Here is a 9,060-nt window from a genome sequence, read left to right as displayed (position 1 = left end):
TTTTTATAAAACCTTCCTCATCCTTTACCAAGGGGGTCCTACCACACCTGAGCTCTTGCCCAGATTATGCAAATCTGATAATTGAGGCTCAAACCCCGATTTTACAGTGTAAGGTGTGTGGGGAACTGTTGGTTTGAATCCCAAACATCACAAAGAGTTCCAGTTGTCCTTATCCAGCGTGGCCAATCCATGGATGTGGGTGTGGATAAAGTGACACCATCCCCTGGCAGGGACAAGGGACACACAAGCAATCAGGGAGCCTTTGGGAGTTATCCCAAACTTTGGGAACACAAATGTTCCCTGTCAATGGCAAGGTTCAAGCTGTGGTTGTGACAGCTCCAGGATGTGCTCCTTGTGCAAAGCTTTCCCTCAAAACAGAACAAAATTAATCCCAAAGAATAGTCAGGTGTCTCACAAGAAAAAATACACACTTCTACAGTCAGGTTTTTCCTTGTTTTCTCTAATCCAACAGAGAAATCTCCAAGGAAATAAATTTCTCACAGCAAACATTTCAGAAAATGAATATAAAATATCCAGCAGTTCTTCCAGGATACCCTGGCATTTCCCACTGCTTCTATTAAGATTTCTGCAAGCCTTTTTCTGGGGGCTGAGTGTGTTAAACACTGATTGTACCTGTTCCCCTCACAGTAAATTTGGTCCAAAGAGTAAATTGGGATTCCCTGCTGGATCCCTGGGTGGAGGAGAGGCCTCCTGGGATACCTGGCTGCCCCTGCACGTGGGATGACAAACCCAGCAGTGACGTCTGGATTGGGAAAAGCAAACCTCAGGGAATGTCAGAGAGCAGCAGCTGGTAAATCCATACGTAGGAAAACAAACAGGGCTGAGCTTTGATGGTCCAAGTTCACAGCAGAGGTTACTTTACCTTGGCACAGCCACATCCACGACTCTCGGCTCGGAATTCCTTCGGCACAGCTTAAGCAAAACCATGTGTTCTCCTGGAACCAGGGGAAAGTTTAACTCCAGAGCTGGGCAAAGGCAGGGCTGGAGAAAAGGAGGCTCAGGGGGGACCTTGTGGTGGCTCTGCACAGCTCCTGACAGGGGGGGGAACCAGGGGAGGCTCTGCTCCCAGGGAACAGGGACAGGAGGAGAGGGAGCAGCCTCAGGCTGTGTCAGGGTGGGATCAGGTTGGACATCAGCAGGAATTTCTCCATGGAAAAGCTTGTGAAGCATGGGAAGGGGCTGCCCAAGGAGGTTTGGAGTCCCCATCGTCCAAGGAACACCTGAAGGTGGCACTCAGAGCTCTGGGCTGGTGACAAGTAGAGATCAGGCACAGGTTGGATTCCATGGCCTTGGAGGGCTTTTCCAACCTCACTCATTCTGGGGATTTGTGAGAGGCTCAGGAGGATTTTGGACAATGGCAGGAGGGGTTTTGGGAAAGCTAAAGAGAACAAAAGAGGGGAAAGAATGTTTACAGAAGAGGTGTAACAATGACTTGACAGAGAAGGGAGAGGCTCTGGCAATCCCTGCTGGTCAGAAAAATGTGGGATCAGAGCAGCATCTAGGGAGGATCTGCTCCTTTACAAAGTGCTCCAAGGGAAGCTGACAGCGGTGAACTCTCTGCCCAGGGACCTGCCATGTGTCTGTGCTATTTAAAGATGTGTCAGGGTTAGGATAAATATAGGACCTGCTCAGAATGGTCCGAAAAGTCACCTTGAGTTCTCATGGGAACATTGATTGGGAGCTACAGCTGAGAGCAGCCACTGCCAGGGCTCCCAAGGGAAAACCTCTCTGTGCCACTGTGGAAATCTGCCCTGCACGGGCTGGAGCTGGAGCTGGGGCTGGAGCTGGAGCTGGAGCTGGGGCTGGAGCTGGAGCTGGGGCTGGGGCTGGGGCTGGGGCTGGAGCTGGAGCTGGGGCTGGGGCTGGAGCTGGAGATGGGGCTGGGGCTGGAGCTGGGGCTGGAGCTGGAGCTGGAGCTGGAGCTGGAGCCCTTCCCAGACCTTCCCAACCCTCCCCAGGACAGGCCCCGGGTAGAGGAGTTGGAATTGGGGCATTTGGCTTTTGGGCTGCATGAGGTTAATCCAAGCCCTTTCCAACAGATGCAGAGTAGCTCCATCAAAGCCTGAGCAAACCTTTGGCCATGGCTGTGTCACTGTCCAGCTGAAAACGGGGACAATCCTCCCAGATTTCTTCTTGCTGAGCAGATCTGTGTCTGTGACAGGGCAGGGATGGGGAAGGGATGGATGAAAGGATCTCCAATCCCAGAGGACACACTCCAGGACAGCAGCTCCCATGGAAGTTGGGCTGCAGGTGCTGTTATTAAGAAGAAAAGCATCCTATTATCTCCCATTCCACAGCCAGTTTGGCTTGGGGGAGTCCAGCATGATTAATAATTCATGAAATTGCATTGCCAGAAACAAGAAACCAGCAGGAAAGACTTCAATCAGACTCTGTAAAATTAGAGGGGCTGATTTGCTTCAGTCTATTCACTCCATTCGATACAACCACTATTAAATGTTGAGTAAAATCCTTGCTTTAGGTAAATCCTTCCCCAGAGGAAAAGCAAGACAGCCAAGGAGGGAAGACAGGAACCCAGGAGAAAATCCTGTATTGGCTCCAAGTCACAGGAGGTGCAGTTGTCCTTCCCTGGTCACTTAGGGGTGATAAATGGGAAGCCCATGAATTATGAGTGAGGGTCTCACATTTCATGGAGAGCTGTTCCCCAGAGTGGGGATGTGTGGGAAATAGGAATAAGGATATTTTTCACATTTGTTCACCAGAAAGCACTCTGGGAAGGATTAGATGTGGGCTGGAGAGTTGGCTGATGGTTGTCTTGTGCATTGGTTGGGGTGATGCCTTTTTGGGGCTACCTAAAAGCAGAGGCCAGGCAAAATTAAGGGAATAAAAATTGGTTCTGTTTATTGAAGGGCCTTCTAAAGGCACATTTTGGGCAGACAAAGCCCCTGAGGGGCTACACCCAAAAATGGACCACGGGTCAGGGGTTTTCACACTTTTAAATTTTGGTCTGTTTGCATATTGGGGGTTAATCTTCCAATAGCATCTTCAGGTAATGAAGTCATTGACCCCAAGTTTGCTCCCCCTCAACTCATTTTTGTTGTGCATTTCTTGGGGCCTGAGGCAGTGAGGTGTCCTTGACTGCCAGACCTGGAGAGGAATTGTTGTGTCTGCCCAAAATGGGAGAACAGCAGCTAACACTGTACATGGAGTTTAGAGTTATACACTAAAGAATTGCAGGATTACAAATACATGAGAAAAATAAAAGCTAAAATCCTGTCCATGGGAGACCTGTGGACACCACACACAGATCTGACTGGATAAAGGAACACACCAATAAAAACACCACAGTGGCAGGCAGCCAATGAGTGCTTGTTTTGGTTAAATTCTGCTACGTTTGGTTAAGTTTGGTTAAGTTTAGGGTATAAAAAGACTCAGTTTGTTTCAATAAATTATCTTCTTTGGAGCAACAAGGAGGTCTGTGTGTCTTTGCTACAGGGGAGTGTTGGGGCAGCCACACCTTCCCCAGGCTTGGAAGGACATCAGGAGGAAAGGTAAAAGGACAAAAATAGAGCCACTGCCCTGTTGGGCTTGCTTTCCTCTTCAAAACAAAGCTCTGGTAACAAAGGGAAAGGTTATACAAGGAATTCCATCCTTATCTAGGGAGCTCCTGGACAGGGAGGCCTCTCCCTGGCATGGTGAAGCTCTTCTTCCCTCAGGAGTAAAAATATTTTTAGCAAAGCAGCTTTTATTTGCTTTGTCTCCTGGATTTCTTTGCTTGGTGCTCCATTTCCAACCTGGTGGTCCTGAAGAAGTGCCCACCTCCTGTCAGGAGATCCTGTGGGACAGCAGTCAGCCTGGGCAGGAATTTTGGGTCATGAATCTGAACTTTTGGGATGAATCTGAACTTCAGGCTGGACTTCCAGTGGATGCCAAGTGTTTGTTACAGGCTGTAGAAAGGAGGGTTGGGAGGAAGAAGGTCAGGTCCTGGAGTACCAGGGCTGGGGGATGTGAGGACTCCCTGATGGGCAGGGAGGCATTTTGGGGCCATTTTGGGGCCATTCCCCAAGAAATGCATATCTGCATCTTTCAGGACTATGAAGCAAACCCAGAGCAGACAGCCTTGACTGCTTTTTGCCAAAAGCTTAATTGCAATTAGAGAGGCTGAGGGGAGGCCAAAGTCCCAGCAACAACTGGAGAGTGGGAGCGGAGCAGTGGTGGCATAACACAAATAAACCTGCTTGGATTTGCATAACACTGGGAGCTTGTGCACCAGCAGAGCTCAGGCCGAGCAAGATTAGCTCTGCTAATGAGCTTTGCTAATCCAAGTCCTACAAGTGAGGCACAATTTGGGCATTTGACCCTGGCTGGGCACAATCACAGAGCTCCCTGTGAGTGCTGTGCTCCCTGAGGATTGACAATTCCCCAGGCCTGTGCTGAAGGATTTCTCTCCATGACATACACACCATAGTTTTGTCTGGTTTTCCATTATTCAGCCCTTGTGGTTTTTACCACTTCCCTTGGGAGCCTCCAGCGAAGCCCAATCTCTGCATTGTTCCAAACATTTCCTGATATTCAGCTGCTTCTTCCTTCTATTCATGCCCAGCAGAATTGTGCTCCTGCCTGGCTGTGCCCTCGATTGTTTGGGGTGCTCCCAGCCCTTTAAAACTGGGAGTTTTTGCTGTCAGAACACAGAATAAACTCCCTGATTTCTCCTGTCCTTGGGGTTTGTTGAAATTTAACCTCCCTCTGTGCTTCTGCCCAGGAACAGCAGCGAGCCCTGGGCAAGTCCTCTGTTGGTGTCTTCTCCCTTCATTTCTGCCCTGTGGTGGCTCTTCTCACCAGGCTGGGTCTCTACATTTCCCAGGGGGTTTTTGTGAAAAAAACCCTCCTCATTTTCCTCTAGGAAAACAGCAGCACTTGCTGAAGTCACATTCCAGGTAGAGCCATCCCAGAGCCTCAGCCCAGGGAAGCTGTGAGGGATGAAATGTGGATATGGAACCTCCTGCTGGCACTGACAGCTTGGGTTGGGAGGGACCCCAAGGATCATCCATTCAACCCCTGTGCCATGGGCAGCATCACCTTGCAGTCCACTGTCCCTGCCTAAAGGCCTGGCTCCACCATGTCTGGAATAGGAGCAGTCACCAGGATTCAGAAAAACCCCAATAAACCAACTCTGCTTCTCTGGATTTTCATTAAAACCCCGCTCTGCAGGAGGGGAAGAAAAGGGAAGGGTTTTGGTGTCCCTTTGGGCACTGTCAGGCAGGAGTGATGTCACAGCCTGGGAACCAGGCTCTGGCCAGCTGGAGCAGAGGGCTCTGCTGGAAAACACCTGCTCCCTTTGCCAGGGATAAGATTTCAGAGTAGCTGCATCCTCCTCTCAAAACAACAGTGTCCATTCCCACTGGGATCTGTCCCAGCAGAACTGGGGAAAAGGAGCCAGCAAACCCAGATCCCACAGAAAATACAGACATGGTGAGTTTCTGAACTCATTCTGGAGAAGAGAATAACCAGGAATTTCTTTCCTGGATAACATTTCTGCAAGAAGGCACAGTGGGCTTGATGTGCTCGTGGCTTGGAAATGGCTCCATGTTATGGGGAAGATGAGGAATGAGAGGGAGGTCTGCAGAATGAATCCCTTCTCCATCAACAAGAGGAATTAAAGGCTCTGAAACTACTTAGACAACCTTGGAAGAGCCAGATGAAATTCCTGTGGGACATGGAAAGCAAAGGAGTGAGGAGTGCTGGAGACAGGGAGAGGACTCTGTCTGCAGAGATTACTTTCTTGGCTTATTTGGGATAAAATAAAAACAAAGGCTGAGGACAAAATGGGAGGTTTGGAAGGATATTCAAGTCCAGGCCTTGGTGCCACCAGAGGTTTGGATTTGCCTGACCCAGCAAAGAGCACAAATTTTTATTTTACCTTTTCCCCAATTTCAGCAGCTCATGATCCTGCCTTTGCTTAAGTGCATTAAGGTCTAAACATTTGCTTAAGTGCATAAAGGTCTAAACATTTAGAGAAGAAATATCCTGGCATCCATTGGCAAAAAGTTCTGTTGGATAGGAAAGTAATGGAACATTAAGTGCTGATAAATAAACAAATCAAGGTTTTTAAATGAGGCCTTTTTAAAATTGCAAGGGGACGGCTTCAAATGAGCACTTCCCTTTTGTTTTTCTTCTCTGCCATCTCTCTCCAGCACTTAAAATTATTTAAAAATTCTTCTAAATGCTTATTAAAAACCCCCCAAAATTGAAAAGATTATGTTTTGCATTTCCATTTGATTCCAAAGAGATTTTTGGTTGCTGTGTTATAAAACTTTTCAAAAAAGGTTTCAAATGGAAGCCCTGACAAACCACGGAACATTAGGAATTCTGCAGCATTAATGAGTTCTTGAAAGGTTAGAGAATCACAGAATCGTGGAGTGGTTTGGGCTGAAGAGAATTTTCCCACTCCTGCCGTGGGAAGGGATGCCTTCCACTGTCCCAGGTTGCTCCAAGTCCAACCTGGTTCTGTTCAGGAATTTTCCTTTAAAATCTTTTCCGTCACCAACCTTGGTTCTGTAAAGTGATGGTTTTTCTCTTTTCCCCCAGGAAAATGCCACTATTACTGATCTTTTCCTTTAGTTTTCCTGGAAAAACCCTCAATGAAACACCCCATTCAAACAATTAAACCTGTTGCTTTAATCACCCCAGTAATGATCCTTTGGGGTCACCCAGACACTAAACAATATTCCACAGGAGTTGTGGTCCTAAATCTGATGCTTTAAAAGTGTGAGATCTTCAGAAGCTGAGCCACAGGATGAGAGAATGAGACAGGACATCATGAATGCATTGCAGACAGGCAAAAAATTCCAAATACAACAATTTGAGGCACAAAGTCAATGTTTGGGGCTCATGGGGCTATTCCCTTCCCCAGGCAAGGTTCCTAAACCACTGAGATGCCACCAAGCCACCCCTGGATGCTCCATTTGTGCCACAGCAGCCTGTTCATGGATTCTGTGGATGGAAGCCTCCAAAGCCATGCAATATTTAAGGCCCAAATGACAAATCAGTTCTGCTGGGGTAGGAAAGAACAGGAAGGGAAGGAGAAATTAAAAAACAAAGTTAATGCCTTGGTCATGTATATTCCAGTGGCCTTCAAATGCCAGCTGGATTTGGGTTCTGCTCTTTGGCTCCTTGGAGGACTTCTAAGTGCCCTGAAGTAGGAAAATTGGCACAAGAAAGCCTCGATTGAGTGAAAATCCTCAGCAGGTTTGACAGCAGAAGAATTAAGTGTTAATCACCGGGAAATGCAGTACGCTCATTTTCCGGGCAAAATTATCCCATAAATTCAGGTGTTCCTGCCTGGCTGAAATCAATGGGAATTGCACATCCCAGTCCCAAAGCCACTGACAGAACCAGAGACAGCCCAGAAGTGCCACTTCCATGGGGATTCTGTGCACAGGCAGCAAATTCTGCAAAGAGGGGGTAAAACTTCTGCTTCCAAACATTGTGCCTTCTCAGCAGCCACCCTTTCCAATAAGATAACAGCCCAGTTTCCCTTGTTTTCCAAAATAACTCCAGATTATTGATGTCCTGCCAATGTTTTAACAAGGAGAGTTCGCTAAATCCCACCCTGTCCCAAGTCTAGGACGAACACCATGAGATCAGGGTGGGGACACCAAGTGGGCTGTGCAGAGATGAAGAGCCCAGGAGTCTGCTCCTTGTTTTTCCATCTTAAAGCAAACACTCTTCTGTAACTGGAACCAAGAGGAGAGGCAGCCTCCTCCTTTCTTCATGTTTGGCAAATAAGGGCACTGTGTTGGAAATGTTTGTACTTTATTTATTTAAATGAAAATATACACAGAGTGGGCTGATAGCACAACATTTGGCCTATTTAGGAGGAGAAGGATAAAGGCATCCATGGATTACTTTGAGTGCCTTGGAGGGCAGCAGGAATATATTGCTCTGGGGATGTTTTCATTCCCATCAATATCAAAAATTTTGTGTTCCATAGGGACAAAATTGGAATTTTCAGGTTTTTAAGTGATCTCTATAGGTTAGGGAACACCATTATGGCTCAACTTATAGATTGCACTTTTCCAGCTTCTAGTTCTGGCTGTAGCAGAAAAAATGCTCCTTATAAAAGAAAAAAAAAATCCTAAACCAAGTGGTGACTGAATAACCTGCTCACTGCAACTTCTGGATTTAATGGCAACCACGGACGGATACAAAGCTGGAAACACCACTGTGGTTTAGAAGGATGAACTCCACAAAGGGCATAAATCCCATTCCCAATCTCCTGTAACATTTTAAGGAGTTACTCTCCCAGGCCTTGACGTTCCCAACAGCTGAAGATTTTTGTCAGGAGAGTTTAATTAAACCAATAACTGCGGAGAGAAAGCAAACATCCCAGCCAGGCACAGCTGCCTGGGTCCGTTCCAGCAGCAGCAAAGTTGGCACAATAACCACATTCTGCCTAAATTCTGGAAGAGGCACAGAAGTTTTGGGTTAAGATTTATGGTGCATTTAATCTCTAAGGGGCCATCACCCTCCTCTCTGATGGGTTTGCCCAGCCCGGGCAGTTTTGAAGCTCAGACTCAAGATGTTAATCTGAGAAAAGTTTTCAGTGAGCTCATCCTAATCTGTGTCAGAGCACCCAGCTCCCCATATTCTTCTTTCCCTAGAAAAAGCTTTCGAATGCGGCGGTGTTGGTCAATGGGTTCCCACTGAGAGGTCTCAGCCTTGCATGAGAATGGGTGTGAAAAGCGGGGCCGCATCTCCCCAGGGATCAGCATTTCCATGCAGCCGCCTGAAAATGCCCACAAGCCACGAAAATGGGTTTCTGTGCAAAGGTACTGGTGATACTGGCTGGGTTTTCCACCCTGAGCCTTCTGCCATCCCCACACTCAGGGACAGCGATGCCTTTGGCCGCCACCATTCCCCCACATCTTGTGCCTCTATTTTTGCCGAACAAACAAAACGGACCTTCGCCCATCGGGAGCAGGAAACATCTGCACGGCCACCGCTCTCGCTCCGAATCCACGCTCCTGTTTTTGTGTTTCGGTGCACCGGGGGCTCGCAGGGGCTGGGGCAGAGCAGCCC

This window comes from Melospiza georgiana, chromosome 12 (assembly GCF_028018845.1).
Source record: "Melospiza georgiana isolate bMelGeo1 chromosome 12, bMelGeo1.pri, whole genome shotgun sequence".
Taxonomy (NCBI): Eukaryota; Metazoa; Chordata; class Aves; order Passeriformes; family Passerellidae; genus Melospiza; species Melospiza georgiana.
This window is presented reverse-complemented; position numbering follows the sequence as displayed.